Source organism: Pleurodeles waltl, chromosome 5 (genome assembly GCF_031143425.1).
Source record: "Pleurodeles waltl isolate 20211129_DDA chromosome 5, aPleWal1.hap1.20221129, whole genome shotgun sequence".
Taxonomy (NCBI): domain Eukaryota; kingdom Metazoa; phylum Chordata; class Amphibia; order Caudata; family Salamandridae; genus Pleurodeles; species Pleurodeles waltl.
Genome location: NC_090444.1, coordinates 1,257,064,297 through 1,257,088,788, shown reverse-complemented (window position 1 = coordinate 1,257,088,788; position 24,492 = coordinate 1,257,064,297).

Genomic DNA, 24,492 nt, shown 5'->3' with positions numbered 1-24,492 from the left:
ACAAGTCACCCCATCTTGGATTCCCCTAGGTCTCTAGTTTTCAAAAATGCACAAGTTTGGTAGGTTTCCCTAGGTGCCGGCTGAGCGAGAGGCCAAAATCTACAGGTAGGCACTTTGCAAAAAACGCCTCTGTTTTCTGTCAAAAAATGGGATGTGTCCACGTTGTGGTTTGAGGTAGATCCTGTCGCGGGCGCTAGGCCTACCCACACCAGTGAGGTATCAATTTTATCGGGAGACTTGGGGGAACGCTGGGTGGAAGGAAATTTGTGGTTCCTCTCAGATTCCAGAACTTTCTGTCACCGAAATGTGAGGAAAACATGTTTTTTTAGCCACATTTTGAGGTTTGCAAAGGATTCTGGGTAACAGAACCTGGTCAGAGCCCCACAAGTCACCCCATCTTGGATTCCCCTAGGTCTCTAATTTTAAAAAATGCACACGTTTGGTAGGTTTCCCTAGGTGCCGGCTGAGCTAGAGGACAAAATCTACAGGTAGGCACTTTGCAAAAAACGCCTCTGTTTTCTGGCAAAAAATGAGATGTGTCAACGTTGTGTTTTGGGGTATTTCATGTCACGGGCGCTAGTCCTACCCACACAAGTGAGGTATCAATTTTATCGGGAGACTTGGGGGAACGCTGGGTGGAAGGAAATTTGTGGCTCCTCTCAGATTCCAGAACTTTCTGTCACCGAAATGTGAGGAAAACATGTTTTATTAGCCACATTTTGAGGTTTGCAAAGGATTCTGGGTAACAGAACCTGGTCAGAGCCCCACAAGTCACCCTATCATGGATTCCCCTAGGTCTCTAGTTTCCAAAAATGCACAGGTTTGGTAGGTTTCCCTAGGTGCCGGCAGAGCTAGAGGCCAAAATCTACAGGTAGGCACTTTGGAAAAAACAGCTCTGTTTTCTGTCAAAAAATGGGATGTGTCCACGTTGTGTTTTGGGGCATTTCCTGTCGCAGGCGCTAGGCCTACGCACACAAGTGAGGTACCATTGTTATCAGGAGACTTGGGGGAACGCTGGGTGGAAGGAAATTTGGGGCTCCTCTCAGATTCCAGAACTTTCTGTCACCGAAATGTGAGGAAAATGTGTTTTTTTAGCCACATTTTGAGGTTTGCAAAGGATTCTGGGTAACAGAACCTGGTCAGAGCCCCTCAATTCACCCCATCTTGGATTCCCCTAGGTCTCTAGTTTTCAAAAATGCACAGGTTTTGGAGGTTTCCCTAGTTGCCGGCTGAGCTAGAGGCCAAAATCTACAGGTAGGCACTTTGCAAAAAACAGCTCTGTTTTCTGTCAAAAAATGGGATGTGTCCACGTTGTGTTTTGGGGCATTTCCTGTCGCGGGCGCTAGGCCTACCCACACAAGTGAGGTACCATTGTTATCAGGAGACTTGGGGGAACGCTGGGTGGAAGGAAATTTGTGGCTCCTCTCAGATTCCAGAACTTTCTCTCACCGAAATGTGAGGAAAACGTGCTTTTTAGCCACATTTTGAGGTTTGCAAAGGATTCTGGGTAACAGAACCTGGTCAGAGCCCCACAAGTCACCCCATCTTGGATTCCCCTAGGTCTCTAGTTTTCACAAATGCACAGGTTTGGTATGTTTCCCTAGGTGCCGGCTGAGCTAGAGGCCAAAGTCTACAGGTAGGCACTTTGCAAAAAACAGCTCTGTTTTCTTTCAAAAAAATGGGATGTGTCCACGTTGTGTTTTGTGACATTTCCTGTTGCGGGCGCTAGGCCTACCCACACGAGTGAGGTATCATTTTTATCGGGAGACTTGGGGGAATGCTGGGTGGAAGGAAATTTGTGGCTCCTCTCAGATTCCAGAACTTTCTGTCACCGAAATGTGAGGAAAACGTGCTTTTTAGCCACATTTTGAGGTTTGCAAAGGATTCTGGGTAACAGAACCTGGTCAGACCCCCACAAGTCACCCCATCTTGGATTCCCCTAGGTCTCTAGTTTTCAAAAATGCACAGGTTTGGTATGTTTCCCTAGGTGCCGGCTGCACTAGAGGCCAAAGTCTACAGGTAGGCACTTTGCAAAAAACAGCTCTGTTTTCTGTCAAAAAATGGGATGTGTCCACGTTGTGTTTTGGGGCATTTCCTGTCGCGGGCGCTAGGTCTACCCACACAAGTGAGGTATCATTTTTATTGGGAGACTTGGGGAAACGCTGGGTGGAAGGAAATTTGTGGCTCCTCTCAGATTCCAGAACTTTCTGTCACCGAAATGTGAGGAAAGCATGTTTTTTTAGCCACATTTTGAGGTTTGCAAAGGATTCTGGGTAACAGAACCTGGTCAGAGCCCCACAAGTCACCCTATCTTGGATTCTCCTAGGTCTCTAGTTTCCAAAAACTGCACAGGTTTGGTAGGTTTCCCTAGGTGCCAGCTGAGCTAGAGGCCAAAACCTACATGTAGGCACTTTGCAAAAAACAGCTCTGTTTTCTGTCAACAAATGGGATGTGTCCACGTTGTGTTTTGGGGCATTTCCTCTCGCGGGCGCTAGGCCTACCCAGACAAGTGAGGTACCATTTTTATCAGGAGACTTGGGGGAACGCTGGGTGGAAGGAAATTTGGGGCTCCTCTCAGATTCCAGAACTTTCTGTCACCGAAATGTGAGGAAAACGTGCTTTTTAGCCACATTTTGAGGTTTGCAAAGGATTCTGGGTAGCAGAACCTGGTCAGAGCCCCACAAGTCACCCCATCCTCGATTCCCCTCGGTCTCCAGTTTTCAAAAATGCACAGGTTTGGTAGGTTTCCCTAGGTGCCGGCTGAGCTAGAGGCCAAAATCTACAGGTAGGCACTTTGGAAAAAACAGCTCTGTTTTCTGTCAAAAAATGGGATGTGTCCACGTTGTGTTTTGGGGCATTTCCTGTCGCAGGCGCTAGGCCTACCCACACAAGTGAGGTACCATTGTTATCAGGAGACTTGGGGGAACGCTGGGTGGAAGGAAATTTGGGGCTCCTCTCAGATTCCAGAACTTTCTGTCACCGAAATGTGAGGAAAATGTGTTTTTTTAGCCACATTTTGAGGTTTGCAAAGGATTCTGGGTAACAGAACCTGGTCAGAGCCCCTCAAGTCACCCCATCTTGGATTCCCCTAGGTCTCTAGTTTTAAAAAATGCACAGGTTTTGGAGGTTTCCCTAGTTGCCGGCTGAGCTAGAGGCCAAAATCTACAGGTAGGCACTTTGCAAAAAAACAGCTCTGTTTTCTGTCAAAAAATGGGATGTGTCCACGTTGTGTTTTGGGGCATTTCCTGTTGCGGTCGCTAGGCCTACCCACACAAGTGAGGTACCATTCTTATCAGGAGACTTGGGGGAACGCTGGGTGGAAGGAAATTTGTGGCTCCTCTCAGATTCCAGAACTTTCTGTCACCGAAATGTGAGGAAAACTTGCTTTTTAGCCACATTTTGAGGTTTGCAAAGGATTCTGGGTAACAGAACCTGGTCAGAGCCCCACAAGTCACCCCATCTTGGATTCCCCTAGGTCTCTAGTTTTCAAAAATGCACAGGTTTGGTATGTATGTTTCCCTAGGTGCCGGCTGAGCTAGAGGCTAAAGTCTACAGGTAGGCACTTTGCAAAAAACAGCTCTGTTTTCTTACAAAAAAATGGGATGTGTCCACGTTGTGTTTTGTGACATTTCCTGTTGCGGGCGCTAGGCCTACCCACACGAGTGAGGTATCATTTTTATCGGGAGACTTGGGGGAATGCTGGGTGGAAGGAAATTTGTGGCTCCTCTCAGATTCCATAACTTTCTGTCACTGAAATGTGAGGAAAACGTGCTTTTTAGCCACATTTTGAGGTTTGCAAAGGATTCTGGGTAACAGAACCTGGTCAGACCCCCACAAGTCACCCCATCTTGGATTCCCCTAGGTCTCTAGTTTTCAAAAATGCACAGGTTTGGTATGTTTCCGTAGGTGCCGGCTGCACTAGAGGCCAAAGTCTACAGGTAGGCACTTTGCAAAAAACAGCTCTGTTTTCTGTCAAAAAATGGGATGTGTCTACGTTGTGTTTTGGGGCATTTCCTGTCGCGGGCGCTAGGTCTACCCACACAAGTGAGGTATCATTTTTATTGGGAGACTTGGGGAAACGCTGGCTGGAAGGAAATTTGTGGCTCCTCTCAGATTCCAGAACTTTCTGTCACCAAAATGTGAGGAAAGCATGTTTTTTTAGCCACATTTTGAGGTTTGCAAAGGATTCTGGGTAACAGAACCTGGTCAGAGCCCCACAAGTCACCCTATCTTGTATTCCCCTAGGTCTCTAGTTTCCAAAAATGCACAGGTTTGGTAGGTTTCCCTAGTTGCCAGCTGAGCTAGAGGCCAAAACCTACATGTAGGCACTTTGCAAAAAACAGCTCTGTTTTCTGTCAAAAAATGGGATGTGTCCACGTTGTGTTTTGGGGCATTTCCTGTCAGGGGCGCTAGGCCTACCCACACAAGTGAGGTACCATTTTTATCAGGAGACTTGGGGGAACGCTGGGTGGAAGGACATTTGGGGCTCCTCTCAGATTCCAGAACTTTCTGTCACCGAAATGTGAGGAAAACGTGCTTTTTAGCCACATTTTGAGGTTTGCAAAGGATTCTGGGTAACAGAACCTGGTCAGACCCCCACAAGTCACCCCATCTTGGATTCCCCTAGGTCTCTAGTTTTCAAAAATGCACAGGTTTGGTATGTTTCCTAGGTGCCGGCTGAGCTAGAGGCCAAAGTCTACAGGTAGGCACTTTGCAAAAAACAGCTCTGTTTTCTGTCAAAAAATGGGATGTGTCCACGTTGTGTTTTGGGGCATTTCCTGTCGCGGGCGCTAGGTCTACCCACACAAGTGAGGTATCATTTTTATTGGGAGACTTGGGGAAACGCTGGGTGGAAGGAAATTTGTGGCTCCTCTCAGATTCCAGAACTTTCTGTCACCGAAATGTGAGGAAAGCATGTTTTTTTAGCCACATTTTGAGGTTTGCAAAGGATCCTGGGTAACAGAACCTGGTCAGAGCCCCACAAGTCACCCTATCATGGATTCCCCTAGGTCTCTAGTTTTCAAAAATGCACAGGTTTGGTAGGTTTCCCTAGGTGCCAGCTGAGCTAGAGGCCAAAATCTACATGTAGGCACTTTGGAAAAAACAGCTCTGTTTTCTGTCAAAAAATGGGATGTGTCCACGTTGTGTTTTGTGACATTTCCTGTTGCGGGCGCTAGGCCTACCCACACGAGTGAGGTATCATTTTTATCGGGAGACTTGGGGGAATGCTGGGTGGAAGGAAATTTGTGGCTCCTCTCAGATTCCAGAACTTTCTGTCACCGAAATGTGAGGAAAACGTGCTTTTTAGCCACATTCTGAGGTTTGCAAAGGATTCTGGGTAACAGAACCTGGTCAGACCCCCACAAGTCACCCCATCTTGGATTCCCCTAGGTCTCTAGTTTTCAAAAATGCACAGGTTTGGTATGTTTCCCTAGGTGCCGGCTGCACTAGAGGCCAAAGTCTACAGGTAGGCACTTTGCAAAAAACACCTCTGTTTTCTGTCAAAAAATGGGATGTGTCCACGTTGTGTTTTGGGGCATTTCCTGTCGCGGGTGCTAGATCTACCCACACAAGTGAGGTATCATTTTTATTGGGAGACTTGGAGAAATGCTGGGTGGAAGGAAATTTTTGGCTCCTCTCAGATTCCAGAACTTTCTGTCACGAAATGTGAGGAAAACGTGCTTTTTAGCCACATTTTGAGGTTGGCAAAGGATTCTGGGTAGCAGAACCTGGTCAGAGCCCCACAAGTCACCCCATCCTCGATTCCCCTCGGTCTCCAGTTTTCAAAATGCACAGGTTTGGTAGGTTTCCCTAGGTGCCGGCTGAGCTAGAGGCCAAATCTACAGGTAGGCACTTTGGAAAAAACAGCTCTGTTTTCTGTCAAAAAATGGGATGTGTCCACGTTGTGTTTTGGGGAATTTCCTGTCGCAGGCGCTAGGCCTACCCACACAAGTGAGGTACCATTGTTATCAGGAGACTTGGGGGAACGCTGGGTGGAAGGAAATTTGGGGCTCCTCTCAGATTCCAGAACTTTCTGTCACCGAAATGTGAGGAAAATGTGTTTTTTTAGCCACATTTTGAGGTTTGCAAAGGATTCTGGGTAACAGAACCTGGTCAGAGCCCCTCAAGTCACCCCATCTTGGATTCCCCCTAGGTCTCTAGTTTCCAAAAATGCACAGGTTTGGTAGGTTTCCCTAGGTGCCAGCTGAGCTAGAGGCCAAAACCTACATGTAGGCACTTTGCAAAAAACAGCTCTGTTTTCTGTCAAAAAATGGGATGTGTCCACGTTGTGTTTTGGGGCATTTCCTGTCACGGGCGCTAGGCCTACCCACACAAGTGAGGTACCATTTTTATCAGGAGACTTGGGGGAATGCTGGGTGGAAGGAAATTTGGGGCTCCTCTCAGATTCCAGAACTTTCTGTCACCGAAATGTGAGGAAAACGTGCTTTTTAGCCACATTTTGAGGTTTGCAAAGGATTCTGGGTAACAGAACCTAGTCAGACCCCACAAGTCACCCCATCTTGGATTCCCCTAGGTCTCTAGTTTTCAAAAATGCACAGGTTTGGTATGTTTCCCTAGGTGCCGGCTGAGCTAGAGGCCAAAGTCTACAGGTAGGCACTTTGCAAAAAAACAGCTCTGTTTTCTGTCAAAAAATGGGATGTGTCCACGTTGTGTTTTGGGGCATTTCCTGTCGCGGGCGCTAGGTCTACCCACACAAGTGAGGTATCATTTTTATTGGGAGACTTGGGGAAACGCTGGGTGGAAGGAAATTTGTGCTCCTCTCAGATTCCAGAACTTTCTGTCACCGAAATGTGAGGAAAGCATGTTTTTTTAGCCACATTTTGAGGTTTGCAAAGGATCCTGGGTAACAGAACCTGGTCAGAGCCCCACAAGTCACCCTATCATGGATTCCCCTAGGTCTCTAGTTTTCAAAAATGCACAGGTTTGGTAGGTTTCCCTAGGTGCCAGCTGAGCTAGAGGCCAAAATCTACATGTAGGCACTTTGGAAAAAACAGCTCTGTTTTCTGTCAAAAAATGGGATGTGTCCACGTTGTGTTTTGGGGCATTTCCTGTCGCGGGCGCTAGGCCTACCCACAGAAGTGAGGTACCATTTTTATCAGGAGACTTCGGGGAACGCTGGGTGGAAGGAAATTTGGGGTTCCTCTCAGATTCCAGAACTTACTGTCACCGAAATGTGAGGAAAACATGTTTTTTTGGCCACATTTTGAGGTTTGCAAAGGATTCTGGGTAACAGAACCTGGTCAGAGCCCCACAAGTCACCCCATCTTGGATTCCCCTAGGTCTCTAGTTTTCAAAAATGCACAGGTTTGGTAGGTTTCCCTAGGTGCCAGCTGAGCTAGAGGCCAAAATTTACATGTAGGCACTTTGGAAAAAACAGCTCTGTTTTCTGTTAAAAAATGGGATGTGTCCACGTTGTGTTTTGTGACATTTCCTGTTGCGGGCGCTAGGCCTACCCACACGAGTGAGGTATCATTTTTATCAGGAGACTTGGGGGAATGCTGGGTGGAAGGGAATTTGTGGCTCCTCTCAGATTCCAGAACTTTCTGTCACCGAAATGTGAGGAAAACGTGCTTTTTAGCCACATTTTGAGGTTTGCAAAGGATTCTGGGTAACAGAACCTGGTCAGACCCCCACAAGTCACCCCATCTTGGATTCCCCTAGGTCTCTAGTTTTCAAAAATGCACAGGTTTGGTAGGTTTCCCTAGGTGCCAGCTGAGCTAGAGGCCAAAATTTACATGTAGGCACTTTGGAAAAAACAGCTCTGTTTTCTGTTAAAAAATGGGATGTGTCCACGTTGTGTTTTGTGACATTTCCTGTTGCGGGCGCTAGGCCTACCCACACGAGTGAGGTATCATTTTTATCAGGAGACTTGGGGGAATGCTGGGTGGAAGGGAATTTGTGGCTCCTCTCAGATTCCAGAACTTTCTGTCACCGAAATGTGAGGAAAACGTGCTTTTTAGCCACATTTTGAGGTTTGCAAAGGATTCTGGGTAACAGAACCTGGTCAGACCCCCACAAGTCACCCCATCTTGGATTCCCCTAGGTCTCTAGTTTTCAAAAATGCACAGGTTTGGTATGTTTCCCTAGGTGCCGGCTGCACTAGAGGCCAAAGTCTACAGGTAGGCACTTTGCAAAAAACAGCTCTGTTTTCTGTCAAAAAATGGGATGTGTCCACGTTGTGTTTTGGGGCATTTCCTGTCACGGGCGCTAGATCTACCCACACAAGTGAGGTATCATTTTTATTGGGAGACTTGGGGAAACGCTGGGTGGAAGGAAATTTGTGGCTCCTCTCAGATTCCAGAACTTTCTGTCACCGAAATGTGACGAAAGCATGTTTTTTTAGCCACATTTTGAGGTTTGCAAAGGATTCTGGGTAACAGAACCTGGTCAGAGCCCCACAAGTCACCCTATCTTGGATTCCCCTAGGTCTCTAGTTTCCAAAAACTGCACAGGTTTGGTAGGTTTCCCTAGGTGCCAGCTGAGCTAGAGGCCAAAACCTACATGTAGGCACTTTGCAAAAAACAGCTCTGTTTTCTGTCAAAAAATGGGATGTGTCCATGTTGTGTTTTGGGGCATTTCCTGTCGCGGGCGCTAGGCCTACCCACACAAGTGAGGTACCATTTTTATCAGGAGACTTGGGGGAACGCTGGGTGGAAGGAAATTTGGGGCTCCTCTCAGATTCCAGAACTTTCTGTCACCGAAATGTGAGGAAAACGTGCTTTTTAGCCACATTTTGAGGTTTGCAAAGGATTCTGGGTAGCAGAACCTAGTCAGAGCCCCACAAGTCACCCCATCCTCGATTCCCCTCGGTCGCCAGTTTTCAAAAATGCACAGGTTTGGTAGGTTTCCCTAGGTGCCGGCTGAGCTAGAGGCCAAAATCTACAGGTAGGCACTTTGGAAAAAACAGCTCTGTTTTCTGTCAAAAAATGGGATGTGTCCACGTTGTGTTTTGGGGAATTTCCTGTCGCAGGCGCTAGGCCTACCCACACAAGTGAGGTACCATTGTTATCAGGAGACTTGGGGGAACGCTGGGTGGAAGGAAATTTGGGGCTCCTCTCAGATTCCAGAACTTTCTGTCACCGAAATGTGAGGAAAATGTGTTTTTTTAGCCACATTTTGAGGTTTGCAAAGGATTCTGGGTAACAGAACCTGGTCAGAGCCCCTCAAGTCACCCCATCTTGGATTCCCCTAGGTCTCTAGTTTTCAAAAATGCACAGGGTTGGTATGTATGTTTCCCTAGGTGCCGGCTGAGCTAGAGGCTAAAGTCTACAGGTAGGCACTTTGCAAAAAACAGCTCTGTTTTCTTACAAAAAAATGGGATGTGTCCACGTTGTGTTTTGTGACATTTCCTGTTGCGGGCGCTAGGCCTACCCACACGAGTGAGGTATCATTTTTATCGGGAGACTTGGGGGAATGCTGGGTGGAAGGAAATTTGTGGCTCCTCTCAGATTCCATAACTTTCTGTCACTGAAATGTGAGGAAAACGTGCTTTTTAGCCACATTTTGAGGTTTGCAAAGGATTCTGAGTAACAGAACCTGGTCAGACCCCCACAAGTCACCCCATCTTGGATTCCCCTAGGTCTCTAGTTTTCAAAAATGCACAGGTTTGGTATGTTTCCGTAGGTGCCGGCTGCACTAGAGGCCAAAGTCTACAGGTAGGCACTTTGCAAAAAACAGCTCTGTTTTCTGTCAAAAAATGGGATGTGTCTACGTTGTGTTTTGGGGCATTTCCTGTCGCGGGCGCTAGGTCTACCCACACAAGTGAGGCATCATTTTTATTGGGAGACTTGGGGAAACGCTGGGTGGAAGGAAATTTGTGGCTCCTCTCAGATTCCAGAACTTTCTGTCACCGAAATGTGAGGAAAACGTGCTTTTTAGCCAAATTTTGAGGTTTGCAAAGGATTCTGGGTAACAGAACCTGGTCAGACCCCCACAAGTCACCCCATCTTGGATTCCCCTAGGTCTCTAGTTTAAAAAATGCACAGGTTTGGTATGTTTCCCTAGGTGCCGGCTGAGCTAGAGGCCAAAGTCTACAGGTAGGCACTTTGCAAAAAACAGCTCTGTTTTCTGTCAAAAAATGGGATGTGTCCACGTTGTGTTTTGGGGCATTTCCTGTCGCGGGTGCTAGGTCTACCCACACAAGTGAGGTATCATTTTTATTGGGAGACTTGGGGAAACGCTGGGTGGAAGGAAATTTGTGGCTCCTCTCAGATTCCAGAACTTTCTGTCACCGAAATGTGAGGAAAGCATGTTTTTTTAGCCACATTTTGAGGTTTGCAAAGGATCCTGGGTAACAGAACCTGGTCAGAGCCCCACAAGTCACCCTATCATGGATTCCCCTAGGTCTCTAGTTTTCAAAAATGCACAGGTTTGGTAGGTTTCCCTAGGTGCCAGCTGAGCTAGAGGCCAAAATCTACATGTAGGCACTTTGGAAAAAACAGCTCTGTTTTCTGTCAAAAAATGGGTGTGTCCACGTTGTGTTTTGGGGCATTTCCTGTCGCGGGCGCTAGGCCTACCCACACAAGTGAGGTACCATTTTTATCAGGAGACTTCGGGGAACGCTGGGTGGAAGGAAATTTGGGGTTCCTCTAAGATTTCAGAACTTACTGTCACCGAAATGTGAGGAAAACATGTTTTTTTGGCCACATTTTGAGGTTTGCAAAGGATTCTGGGAAACAGAACCTGGTCAGAGCCCCACAAGTCACCCCATCTTCGATTCCCCTCGGTCTCCAGTTTTAAAAAATGCACAGGTTTGGTAGGTTTCCCTAGGTGCCGGCTGAGCTAGAGGCCAAAATCTACAGGTAGGCACTTTGCAAAAAACAGCTCTGTTTTCTGTCAAACAATGGGATGTGTCCACGTTGTGTTTTGGGGCTTTTCCTGTCGCGGGCGCTAGGCCTTCCCACACAAGTGGGGTATCATTTTTATCGGGAGACTTGGGGGAACGCTGGCTGGAAGGAAATTTGTGGCTCCTCTCAGATTCCAGAACTTTCTGTCACCGAAATGTGAGGAAAACATGTTTTTTAGCAACATTTTGAGGTTTGCAAAGGATTCTGGGTAACAGAACCTGGTCAGAGCCCCACAAGTCACCCCATCTTGGATTCCCCTAGGTCTCTAGTTTTCAAAAATGCACAGGGTTGGTAGGTTTCCCTAGGTGCCGGCTGAGCTAGAGGCCAAAATCTACAGGTAGGCACTTTGCAAAAAACAGCTCTGTTTTCTTTAAAAAAAATGGGATGTGTCCACGTTGTGTTTTGTGACATTTCCTGTTGCGGGCGCTAGGCCTACCCACACGAGTGAGGTATCATTTTTATTGGGAGACTTGGGGAAACGCTGGGTGGAAGGAAATTTGTTGCTCCTCTCATATTCCAGAACTTTCTGTCACCGAAATGTGAGGAAAGCATGTTTTTTTAGCCACATTTTGAGGTTTGCAAAGGATTCTGGGTAACAGAACCTGGTCAGAGCCCCACAAGTCACCCTATCTTGGATTCCCCTAGGTCTCTAGTTTCCAAAAATGCACAGGTTTGGTAGGTTTCCCTAGGTGCCAGCTGAGCTAGAGGCCAAAACCTACATGTAGGCACTTTGCAAAAAAACAGCTCTGTTTTCTGTCAAAAAATGGGATGTGTCCACGTTGTGTTTTGGGGCATTTCCTGTCGCGGGCGCTAGGCCTACCCATACAAGTGAGGTACCATTGTTATCAGGAGACTTGGGGGAACGCGGGGTGGAAGGAAATTTGGGGTTCCTCTCAGATTCCAGAACTTTCTGTCACCGAAATGTGAGGAAAACGTGCTTTTTAGCCACATTTTGAGGTTTGCAAAGGATTCTGGGTAACACAACCTGGTCAGACCCCCACAAGTCCCCCCATCTTGGATTCCCCTTGGTCTCTAGTTTTCAAAAATGCACAGGTTTGGTATGTTTACCTAGGTGCCGGCTGAGCTAGAGGCCAAAATCTACAGGTAGGCACTTTGCAAAAAACAGCTCTGTTTTCTTTCAAGAAAATGGGATGTGTCCACGTTGTGTTTTGTGACATTTCCTGTTGCGGGCGCTAGGCCTACCCACACGAGTGAGGTATAATTTTTATTGGGAGACTTGGGGGAATGCTGGGTGGAAGGAAATGTGTGGCTGCTCTCAGATTCCAGAACTTTCTGTCACCGAAATGTGAGGAAAACGTGCTTTTTAGCCACATTTTGAGGTTTGCAAAGGATTCTGGGTAACAGAACCTGGTCAGACCCCCACAAGTCACCCCATCTTGGATTCCCCTAGGTCTCTAGTTTTCAAAAATGCACAGGTTTGGTATGTTTCCCTAGGTGCCGGCTGAGCTAGAGGCCAAAGTCTACAGGTAGGCACTTTGCAAAAAACAGCTCTGTTTTCTTACAAAAAAATGGGATGTGTCCACGTTGTGTTTTGTGACATTTCCTGTTGCGGGCGCTAGGCCTACCCACACGAGTGAGGTATCATTTTTATTGGGAGACTTGGGGAAACGCTGGGTGGAAGGAAATTTGTGGCTCCTCTCAGATTCCAGAAATTTCTGTCACCGAAATGTGAGGAAAGCATGTTTTTTTTGCCACATTTTGTGGTTTGCAAAGGATTCTGGGTAACAGAACCTGGTCAGAGCCCCACAACTCACCCCATCTTGGATTCCCCTAGGTCTCTAGTTTTCAAAAATGCACAGGTTTGGTATGTTTCCCTAGGTGCCGGCTGAGCTAGAGGCCAAAATCTACAGGTAGGCACTTTGCAAAAAACAGCTCTGTTTTCTGTCAAAAAATGGGATGTTTCCACGTTGTGTTTTGGGGCATTTCCTGTCACGGGCGCTAGGCCTACCCACACAAGTGAGGTACCATTGTTATCAGGAGACTTGGGGGAACGCTGGGTGGAAGGAAATTTGTGGCTCCTCTCAGATTCCAGAACTTTCTGTCACCGAAATGTGAGGAAAACGTGCTTTTTAGCCACATTTTGAGGTTTGCAAAGGATTCTGGGTAACAGAACCTGGTCAGAGCCCCACAACTCACCCCATCTTGGATTCCCCTAGGTCTCTAGTTTTCAAAAATGCACAGGTTTGGTATGTTTCCCTAGGTGCCGGCTGAGCTATAGGCCAAAGTCTACAGGTAGGCACTTTGCAAAAAACAGCTCTGTTTTCTTACAAAAAAATGGGATGTGTCCACGTTGTGTTTTGTGACATTTCCTGTTGCGGGCGCTAGGCCTACCCACACGAGTGAGGTATCATTTTTATCGGGAGACTTGGGGGAATGCTGGGTGGTAGGAAATTTGTGGCTCCTCTCAGATTCCAGAACTTTCTGTCACCGAAATGTGAGGAAAGCATGTTTTTTTAGCCACATTTTGAGGTTTGCAAAGGATTCTGGGTAACAGAACCTGGTCAGAGCCCCACAAGTCACCCTATCTTGGATTCCCCTAGGTCTCTAGTTTCCAAAAATGCACAGGTTTGGTAGGTTTCCCTAGGTGCCAGCTGAGCTAGAGGCCAAAACCTACATGTAGGCACTTTGCAAAAAACAGCTCTGTTTTCTGTAAAAAAATGGGATGTTTCCACGTTGTGTTTTGGGGCATTTCCTGTCACGGGCGCTAGGCCTACCCACACAAGTGAGGTACCATTTTTATCAGGAGACTTGGGGGAACGCTGGGTGGAAGGAAATTTGGGGCTCCTCTCAGATTCCAGAACTTTCTGTCACCGAAATTTGAGGAAAACGTGCTTTTTAGCCACATTTTGAGGTTTGCAGAGGATTCTGGGTAACAGAACCTGGTCAGACCCCCACAAGTCACCCCATCTTGGATTCCCCTAGGTCTCTAGTTTTCAAAAATGCACAGGTTTGGTATGTTTCCCTAGGTGCCGGCTGAGCTAGAGGCCAAAGTCTACAGGTAGGCACTTTGCAAAAAACAGCTCTGTTTTCTGTCAAAAAATGGGATGTGTCCACGTTGTGTTTTGGGGCATTTCCTGTCACGGGCGCTAGGTCCACCCACACAAGTGAGGTATCATTTTTATTGGGAGACTTGGGGAAACGCTGGGTGGAAGGAAATTTGTGGCTCCTCTCAGATTCCAGAACTTTCTGTCACCGAAATGTGAGGAAAGCATGTTTTTTTAGCCACATTTTGAGGTTTGCAAAGGATTCTGGGTAACAGAACCTGGTCAGAGCCCCACAAGTCACCCTATCTTGGATTCCCCTAGGTCTCTAGTTTCCAAAAACTGCACAGGTTTGGTAGGTTTCCCTAGGTGCCAGCTGAGCTAGAGGCCAAAACCTACATGTAGGCACTTTGCAAAAAACAGCTCTGTTTTCTGTCAAAAAATGGGATGTGTCCACGTTGTGTTTTGGGGCATTTCCTGTCACGGGCGCTAGGCCTACCCACACAAGTGAGGTACCATTTTTATCAGGAGACTTGGGGGAACGCTGGGTGGAAGGAAATTTGGGGTTCCTCTCAGATTCCAGAACTTACTGTCACCGAAATGTGAGGAAAACATGTTTTTTTAGCCACATTTTGAGGTTTGCAAAGGATTCTGGGTAACAGAACCTGGTCAGAGCCCCACAAGTCACCCCATCTTCGATTCCCCTCGGTCTCCAGTTTTCAAAAATGCACAGGTTTGGTAGGTTTCCCTAGGTGCCGGCTGAGCTAGAGGCCAAAATCTACAGGTAGGCACTTTGGAGAAAACAGCTCTGTTTTCTGTCAAAAAATGGGATATGTCCACGTTGTGTTTTGGGGCATTTCCTGTCGCAGGCGCTAGGCCTACCCACACAAGTGAGGTACCATTGTTATCAGGAGACTTGGGGGAACGCTGGGTGGAAGGAAATTTGGGGCTCCTCTCAGATTCCAGAACTTTCTGTCACTGAAATGTGAGGAAAATGTGTTTTTTTTAGCCACATTTTGAGGTTTGCAAAGGATTCTGGGTAACAGAACCTGGTCAGAGCCCCTCAAGTCACCCCATCTTGGATTCCCCTAGGTCTCTAGTTTTCAAAAATGCAAAGGTTTTGGAGGTTTCCCTAGTTGCCGGCTGAGCTAGAGGCCAAAATCTACAGGTAGGCACTTTGCAAAAAAACAGCTCTGTTTTCTGTCAAAAAATGGGATGTGTCCACGTTGTGTTTTGGGGCATTTCCTGTTGCGGGCTCTAGGCCTACCCACACAAGTGAGGTACCATTGTTATCAGGAGACTTGGGGGAACGCTGGGTGGAAGGAAATTTGTGGCTCCTCTCAGATTCCAGAACTTTCTGTCACCGAAATGTGAGGAAAACGTGCTTTTTAGCCACATTTTGAGGTTTGCAAAGGATTCTGGGTAACAGAACCTGGTCAGAGCCCCACAACTCACCCCATCTTGGATTCCCCTAGGTCTCTAGTTTTCAAAAATGCACAGGTTTGGTATGTTTCCCTAGGTGCCGGCTGAGCTAGAGGCCAAAATCTACAGGTAGGCACTTTGCAAAAAACAGCTCTGTTTTCTGTCAAAAAATGGGATGTTTCCACGTTGTGTTTTGGGGCATTTCCTGTCACGGGCGCTAGGCCTACCCACACAAGTGAGGTACCATTGTTATCAGGAGACTTGGGGGAACGCTGGGTGGAAGGAAATTTGTGGCTCCTCTCAGATTCCAGAACTTTCTGTCACCGAAATGTGAGGAAAACGTGCTTTTTAGCCACATTTTGAGGTTTGCAAAGGATTCTGGGTAACAGAACCTGGTCAGAGCCCCACAACTCACCCCATCTTGGATTCCCCTAGGTCTCTAGTTTTCAAAAATGCACAGGTTTGGTATGTTTCCCTAGGTGCCGGCTGAGCTATAGGCCAAAGTCTACAGGTAGGCACTTTGCAAAAAACAGCTCTGTTTTCTTACAAAAAAATGGGATGTGTCCACGTTGTGTTTTGTGACATTTCCTGTTGCGGTCGCTAGGCCTACCCACACGAGTGAGGTATCATTTTTATCGGGAGACTTGGGGGAATGCTGGGTGGAAGGAAATTTGTGGCTCCTCTCAGATTCCAGAACTTTCTGTCACCGAAATGTGAGGAAAGCATGTTTTTTTAGCCACATTTTGAGGTTTGCAAAGGATTCTGGGTAACAGAACCTGGTCAGAGCCCCACATGTCACCCTATCTTGGATTCCCCTAGGTCTCTAGTTTCCAAAAATGCACAGGTTTGGTAGGTTTCCCTAGGTGCCAGCTGAGCTAGAGGCCAAAACCTACATGTAGGCACTTTGCAAAAAACAGCTCTGTTTTCTGTAAAAAAATGGGATGTTTCCACGTTGTGTTTTGGGGCATTTCCTGTCACGGGCGCTAGGCCTACCCACACAAGTGAGGTACCATTTTTATCAGGAGACTTGGGGGAACGCTGGGTGGAAGGAAATTTGGGGCTCCTCTCAGATTCCAGAACTTTCTGTCACCGAAATGTGAGGAAAACGTGCTTTTTAGCCACATTTTGAGGTTTGCAGAGGATTCTGGGTAACAGAACCTGGTCAGACCCCCACAAGTCACCCCATCTTGGATTCCCCTAGGTCTCTAGTTTTCAAAAATGCACAGGTTTGGTATGTTTCCCTAGGTGCCGGCTGAGCTAGAGGCCAAAGTCTACAGGTAGGCACTTTGCAAAAAACAGCTCTGTTTTCTGTCAAAAAATGGGATGTGTCCACGTTGTGTTTTGGGGCATTTCCTGTCACGGGCGCTAGGTCCACCCACACAAGTGAGGTATCATTTTTATTGGGAGACTTGGGGAAACGCTGGGTGGAAGGAAATTTGTGGCTCCTCTCAGACTCCAGAACTTTCTGTCACCGAAATGTGAGGAAAGCATGTTTTTTTAGCCACATTTTGAGGTTTGCAAAGGATTCTGGGTAACAGAACCTGGTCAGAGCCCCACAAGTCACCCTATCTTGGATTCCCCTAGGTCTCTAGTTTCCAAAAACTGCACAGGTTTGGTAGGTTTCCCTAGGTGCCAGCTGAGCTAGAGGCCAAAACCTACATGTAGGCACTTTGCAAAAAACAGCTCTGTTTTCTGTCAAAAAATGGGATGTGTCCACGTTGTGTTTTGGGGCATTTCCTGTCACGGGCGCTAGGCCTACCCACACAAGTGAGGTACCATTTTTATCAGGAGACTTGGGGGAACGCTGGGTGGAAGGAAATTTGGGGTTCCTCTCAGATTCCAGAACTTACTGTCACCGAAATGTGAGGAAAACATGTTTTTTTAGCCACATTTTGAGGTTTGCAAAGGATTCTGGGTAACAGAACCTGGTCAGAGCCCCACAAGTCACCCCATCTTCGATTCCCCTCGGTCTCCAGTTTTCAAAAATGCACAGGTTTGGTAGGTTTCCCTAGGTGCCGGCTGAGCTAGAGGCCAAAATCTACAGGTAGGCACTTTGGAGAAAACAGCTCTGTTTTCTGTCAAAAAATGGGATATGTCCACGTTGTGTTTTGGGGCATTTCCTGTCGCAGGCGCTAGGCCTACCCACACAAGTGAGGTACCATTGTTATCAGGAGACTTGGGGGAACGCTGGGTGGAAGGAAATTTGGGGCTCCTCTCAGATTCCAGAACTTTCTGTCACTGAAATGTGAGGAAAATGTGTTTTTTTAGCCACATTTTGAGGTTTGCAAAGGATTCTGGGTAACAGAACCTGGTCAGAGCCCCTCAAGTCACCCCATCTTGGATTCCCCTAGGTCTCTAGTTTTCAAAAATGCACAGGTTTTGGAGGTTTCCCTAGTTGCCGGCTGAGCTAGAGGCCAAAATCTACAGGTAGGCACTTTGCAAAAAAACAGCTCTGTTTTCTGTCAAAAAATGGGATGTGTCCACGTTGTGTTTTGGGGCATTTCCTGTTGCGGGCTCTAGGCCTACCCACACAAGTGAGGTACCATTGTTATCAGGAGACTTGGGGGAACGCTGGGTGGAAGGAAATTTGTGGCTCCTCTCAGATTCCAGAACTTTCTGTCACCGAAATGTGAGGAAAACGTGCTTTTTAGCCACATTTTGAGGTTTGCAAAGGATTCTGGGTAACAGAACCTGGTCAGAGCCCCACAAGTCACCCCATCTTGGATTCCCCTAGGTCTCTAGTTTTAAAAAATGCACAGGTTTGGTATGTATGTTTCAATAGGTGCCGGCTGAGCTAGAGGCTAAAGTCTACAGGTAGGCACTTTGCAAAAAACAGCTCTGTTTTCTTACAAAAAAATGGGATGTTTCCACGTTGTGTTTTGTGACATTTCCTGTTGCGGGCGCTAGGCCTACCCACACGAGTGAGGTATCATTTTTATCGGGAGACTTGGGGGAATGCTGGGTGGAAGGAAATTTGTGGCTCCTCTCAGATTCCATTACTTTCTGTCACCGAAATGTGAGGAAAAAGTGCTTTTTAGCCACATTTTGAGGTTTGCAAAGGATTCTGGGTAACAGAACCTGGTCAGACCCCCACAAGTCACCCCATCTTGGATTCCCCTAGGTCTCTAGTTTTCAAAAATGCACAGATTTGGTATGTTTCCGTAGGTGCCGGCTGCACTAGAGGCCAAAGTCTACAGGTAGGCACTTTGCAAAAAACAGCTCTGTTTTCTGTCAAAAAATGGGATGTGTCTACGTTGTGTTTTGGGGCATTTCCTGTCGCGGGCGCTAGGTCTACCCACACAAGTGAGGTATCATTTTTATTGGGAGACTTGGGGAAACGCTGGGTGGAAGGAAATTTGTGGCTCCTCTCAGATTCCAGAACTTTCTGTCACCGAAATGTGAGGAAAACATGTTTTTTTAGCCACATTTTGAGGTTTGCAAAGGATTCTGGGTAACAGAACCTGGTCAGAGCCCCTCAAGTCACCCCATCTTGGATTCCCCTAGGTCTCTAGTTTCCAAAAATGCACAGGTTTGGTAGGTTTCCCTAGGTGCCAGCTGAGCTAGAGGCCAAAACCTACATGTAGGCACTTTGCAAAAAACAGCTCTGTTTTCTGTCAAAAAATGGGATGTGTCCACGTTGTGTTTTGGGGCATTTCCTGTCGCGGGCGCTAGGCCTACCCACACAAGTGAGGTACCATTTTTATCAGGAGACTTGGGGGAACGCTGGGTGGAAGGAAATTTGGGGCTCCTCTCAGATTCCAGAACTTTCTGTCACCGAAATGTGAGGAAAACGTGCTTTTTAGCCACATTTTGAGGTTTGCAAAGGATTCTGGGTAACAGAACCTGGTCAGAGCCCCTCAAGTCACCCCATCTTGGATTCCCCTAGGTCTCTAGTTTTCAAAAATGCACAGGTTTTGGAGGTTTCCCTAGTTGCCGGCTGAGCTAGAGGCCAAAATCTACAGGTAGGCACTTTGCAAAAAAACAGCTCTGTTTTCTGTCAAAAAATGGGATGTGTCCACGTTGTGTTTTGGGGCATTTCCTGTTGCGGGCGCTAGGCCTACCCACACAAGTGAGGTACCATTGTTATCAGGAGACTTGGGGGAACGCTGGGTGGAAGGAAATTTGTGGCTCCTCTCAGATTCCAGAACTTTCTGTCACCGAAATGTGAGGAAAACGTGCTTTTTAGCCACATTTTGAGGTTTGCAAAGGATTCTGGGTAACAGAACCTGGTCGGAGCCCCACAAGTCACCCCATCTTGGATTCCCCTAGGTCTCTAGTTTTCAAAAATGCACAGGTTTGGTATGTATGTTTCAATAGGTGCCGGCTGAGCTAGAGGCTAAAGTCTACAGGTAGGCACTTTGCAAAAAACAGCTCTGTTTTCTTACAAAAAAATGGGATGTGTCCACGTTGTGTTTTGTGACATTTCCTGTTGCGGGCGCTAGGCCTACCCACACGAGTGAGGTATCATTTTTATCGGGAGACTTGGGGGAATGTTGGGTGGAAGGAAATTTGTGGCTCCTCTCAGATTCCATAACTTTCTGTCACCGAAATGTGAGAAAAACTTGCTTTTTAGCCACATTTTGAGGTTTGCAAAGGATTCTGGGTAACAGAACCTGGTCAGACCCCCACAAGTCACCCCATCTTGGATTCCCCTAGGTCTCTAGTTTTCAAAAATGCACAGATTTGGTATGTTTCCGTAGGTGCCGGCTGCACTAGAGGCCAAAGTCTACAGGTAGGCACTTTGCAAAAAATCAGCTCTGTTTTCTATCAAAAAATGGGATGTGTCTACGTTGTGTTTTGGGGCATTTCCTGTCGCGGGCGCTAGGTCTACCCACACAAGTGAGGTATCATTTTTATTGGGAGACTTGGGGAAACGCTGGGTGGAAGGAAATTTGTGGCTCCTCTCAGATTCCAGAACTTTCTGTCACCGAAATGTGAGGAAAACATGTTTTTTTAGCCACATTTTGAGGTTTGCAAAGGATTCTGGGTAACAGAACCTGGTCAGAGCCCCACAAGTCACCCTATCTTGGATTCCCCTAGGTCTCTACTTTCCAAAAATGCACAGGTTTGGTAGGTTTCCCTAGGTGCCAGCTGAGCTAGAGGCCAAAACCTACATGTAGGCACTTTGCAAAAAACAGCTCTGTTTTCTGTCAAAAAATGGGATGTGTCCACGTTGTGTTTTGGGGCATTTCCTGTCGCGGGCGCTAGGCCTACCCACACAAGTGAGGTACCATTTTTATCAGGAGACTTGGGGGAACGCTGGGTGGAAGGAAATTTGGGGCTCCTCTCAGATTCCAGAACTTTCTGTCACCGAAATGTGAGGAAAACGTGCTTTTTAGCCACATTTTGAGGTTTGCAAAGGATTCTGGGTAACAGAACCTGGTCAGACCCCCACAAGTCACCCCATCTTGGATTCCCCTAGTTCTCTAGTTTTCAAAAATGCACAGGTTTGGTATGTTTCCCTAGGTGCCGGCTGAGCTAGAGGCCAAAGTCTACAGGTAGGCACTTTGCAAAAAACAGCTCTGTTTTCTGTCAAAAAATGGGATATGTCCACGTTGTGTTTTGGGGCATTTCCTGTCGCAGGCACTAGGCCTACCCACACAAGTGAGGTACCATTGTTATCAGGAGACTTGGGGGAACGCTGGGTGGAAGGAAATTTGGGGCTCCTCTCAGATTCCAGAACTTTCTGTCACCGAAATGTGAGGAAAATGTGTTTTTTTAGCCACATTTTGAGGTTTGCAAAGGATTCTGGGTAACAGAACCTGGTCAGAGCCCCTCAAGTCACCCCATCTTGGATTCCCCTAGGTCTCTAGTTTTCAAAAATGCACAGGTTTTGGAGGTTTCCCTAGTTGCCGGCTGAGCTAGAGGCCAAAATCTACAGGTAGGCACTTTGCAAAAAATCAGCTCTGTTTTCTATCAAAAAATGGGATGTGTCCACGTTGTGTTTTGGGGCATTTCCTGTTGCGGGCGCTAGGCCTACCCACACAAGTGAGGTACCATTGTTATCAGGAGACTTGGGGGAACGCTGGGTGGAAGGAAATTTGTGGCTCCTCTCAGATTCCAGAACTTTCTGTCACCGAAATGTGAGGAAAACGTGCTTTTTTAGCCACATTTTGAGGTTTGCAAAGGATTCTGGGTAACAGAACCTGGTCAGAGCCCCACAAGTCACCCCATCTTGGATTCCCCTAGGTCTCTAGTTTTCAAAAATGCACAGGTTTGGTATGTATGTTTCAATAGGTGCCGGCTGAGCTAGAGGCTAAAGTCTACAGGTAGGCACTTTGCAAAAAACAGCTCTGTTTTCTTACAAAAAAATGGGATGTGTCCACGTTGTGTTTTGTGACATTTCCTGTCGCAGGCGCTAGGCCTACCCACACAAGTGAGGTACCATTGTTATCAGGAGACTTGGGGGAACGCTGGGTGGAAGGAAATTTGGGGCTCCTCTCAGATTCCAGAACTTTCTGTCACCGAAATGTGAGGAAAATGTGTTTTTTTAGCCACATTTTGAGGTTTGCAAAGGATTCTGGGTAACAGAACCTGGTCAGAGCCCCTCATGTCACCCCATCTTGGATTCCCCTAGGTCTCTAGTTTTCAAAAATGCACAGGTTTTGGAGGTTTCCCTAGTTGCCGGCTGAGCTAGAGGCCAAAATCTACAGGTAGGCACTTTGCAAAAAATCAGCTCTGTTTTCTATCAAAAAATGGGATGTGTCCACGTTGTGTTTTGGGGCATTTCCTGTTGCGGGCGCTAGGCCTACCCACACAAGTGAGGTACCATTGTTATCAGGAGACTTGGGGGAACGCTGGGTGGAAGGAAGTTTGGGGCTCCTCTCAGATTCCAGAACTTTCTGTCACCGAAATGTGAGGAAAACTTGCTTTTTAGCCACATTTTGAGGTTTGCAAAGGATTCTGGGTAACAGAACCTGCTCAGACCCCCACAAGTCACCCCATCTTGGATTCCCCTAGGTCTCTAGTTTTCAAAAATGCACAGGTTTGGTATGTTTCCCTAGGTGCCGGCTAAGCTAGAGGCCAAAATCTACAGGTAGGCACTTTGCAAAAAATCAGCTCTGTTTTCTATCAAAAAATGGGATGTGTCCACGTTGTGTTTTGTGACATTTCCTGTCGCAGGCGCTAGGCCTACCCACACAAGTGAGGTACCATTGTTATCAGGAGACTTGGGGGAACGCTGGGTGGAAGGAAATTTGGGGCTCCTCTCAGATTCCAGAACTTTCTGTCACCGAAATGTGAGGAAAATGTGTTTTTTTAGCAACATTTTGAGGTTTGCAAAGGATTCTGGGTAACAGAACCTGGTCAGAGCCCCTCAAGTCACCCCATCTTGGATTCCCCTAGGTCTCTAGTTTTCAAAAATGCACAGGTTTTTGGAGGTTTCCCTAGTTGCCGGCTGAGATAGAGGCCAAAATCTACAGGGTAGGCACTTTGCAAAAAATCAGCTCTGTTTTCTATCAAAAAAATGGGATGTGTCCACGTTGTGTTTTGGGGCATTTCCTGTTGCGGGCGCTAGGCCTACCCACACAAGTGAGGTACCATTGTTATCAGGAGACTTGGGGGAACGCTGGGTGGAAGGAAATTTGTGGCTCCTCTCAGATTCCAGAACTTTCTGTCACCGAAATGTGAGGAAAACGTGCTTTTTAGCCACATTTTGAGGTTTGCAAAGGATTCTGGGTAACAGAACCTGGTCAGAGCCCCACAAGTCACCCCATCTTGGATTCCCCTAGGTCTCTAGTTTTCAAAAATGCACAGGTTTGGTATGTATGTTTCAATAGGTGCCGGCTGAGCTAGAGGCTAAAGTCTACAGGTAGGCACTTTGCAAAAAAACAGCTCTGTTTTCTTACAAAAAAATGGGATGTGTCCACGTTGTGTTTTGTGACATTTCCTGTTGCGGACGCTAGGCCTACCCACACGAGTGAGGTATCATTTTTATCGGGAGACTTGGGGGAATGCTGGGTGGAAGGAAATTTGTGGCTCCTCTCAGATTCCATAACTTTCTGTCACCGAAATGTGAGGAAAACGTGCTTTTTAGCCACATTTTGAGGTTTGCAAAGGATTCTGGGTAACAGAACCTGGTCAGACCCCCACAAGTCACCCCATCTTGGATTCCCCTAGGTCTCTAGTTTTCAAAAATGCACAGGTTTGGTATGTTTCCGTAGGTGCCGGCTGCACTAGAGGCCAAAGTCTACAGGTAGGCACTTTGCAAAAAACAGCTCTGTTTCTGTCAAAAAATGGGATGTGTCTACGTTGTGTTTTGGGGCATTTCCTGTTGCGGGCGCTAGGTCTACCCACACAAGTGAGGTATCATTTTTATTGGGAGACTTGGGGAAACGCTGGGTGGAAGGAAATTTGTGGCTCCTCTCAGATTCCAGAACTTTCTGTCACCGAAATGTGAGGAAAACATGTTTTTTTAGCCACATTTTGAGGTTTGCAAAGGATTCTGGGTAACAGAACCTGGTCAGAGCCCCACAAGTCACCCTATCTTGGATTCCCCTAGGTCTCTAGTTTCCAAAAATGCACAGGTTTGGTAGGTTTCCCTAGGTGCCAGCTGAGCTAGAGGCCAAAACCTACATGTAGGCACTTTGCAAAAAACAGCTCTGTTTTCTGTCAAAAAATGGGATGTGTCCACGTTGTGTTTTGGGGCATTTCCTGTCGCGGGCGCTAGGCCTACCCACACAAGTGAGGTACCATTTTTATCAGGAGACTTGGGGGAACGCTGGGTGGAAGGAAATTTGGGGCTCCTCTCAGATTCCAGAACTTTCTGTCACCGAAATGTGAGGAAAACGTGCTTTTTAGCCACATTTTGAGGTTTGCAAAGGATTCTGGGTAACAGAACCTGGTCAGACCCCACAAGTCACCCCATCTTGGATTCCCCTAGGTCTCTAGTTTTAAAAAATGCACAGGTTTGGTATGTTTCCCTAGGTGCCGGCTGAGCTAGAGGCCAAAGTCTACAGGTAGGCACTTTGCAAAAAACAGCTCTGTTTTCTGTCAAAAAATGGGATGTGTCCACGTTGTGTTTTGGGGCATTTCCTGTCGCGGGCGCTAGGTCTACCCACACAAGTGAGGTATCATTTTTATTGGGAGACTTGGGGAAACGCTGGGTGGAAGGAAATTTGTGGCTCCTCTCAGATTCCAGAACTTTCAGTCACCGAAATGTGAGGAAAGCAATGTTTTTTTTAGCCACATTTTGAGGTTTG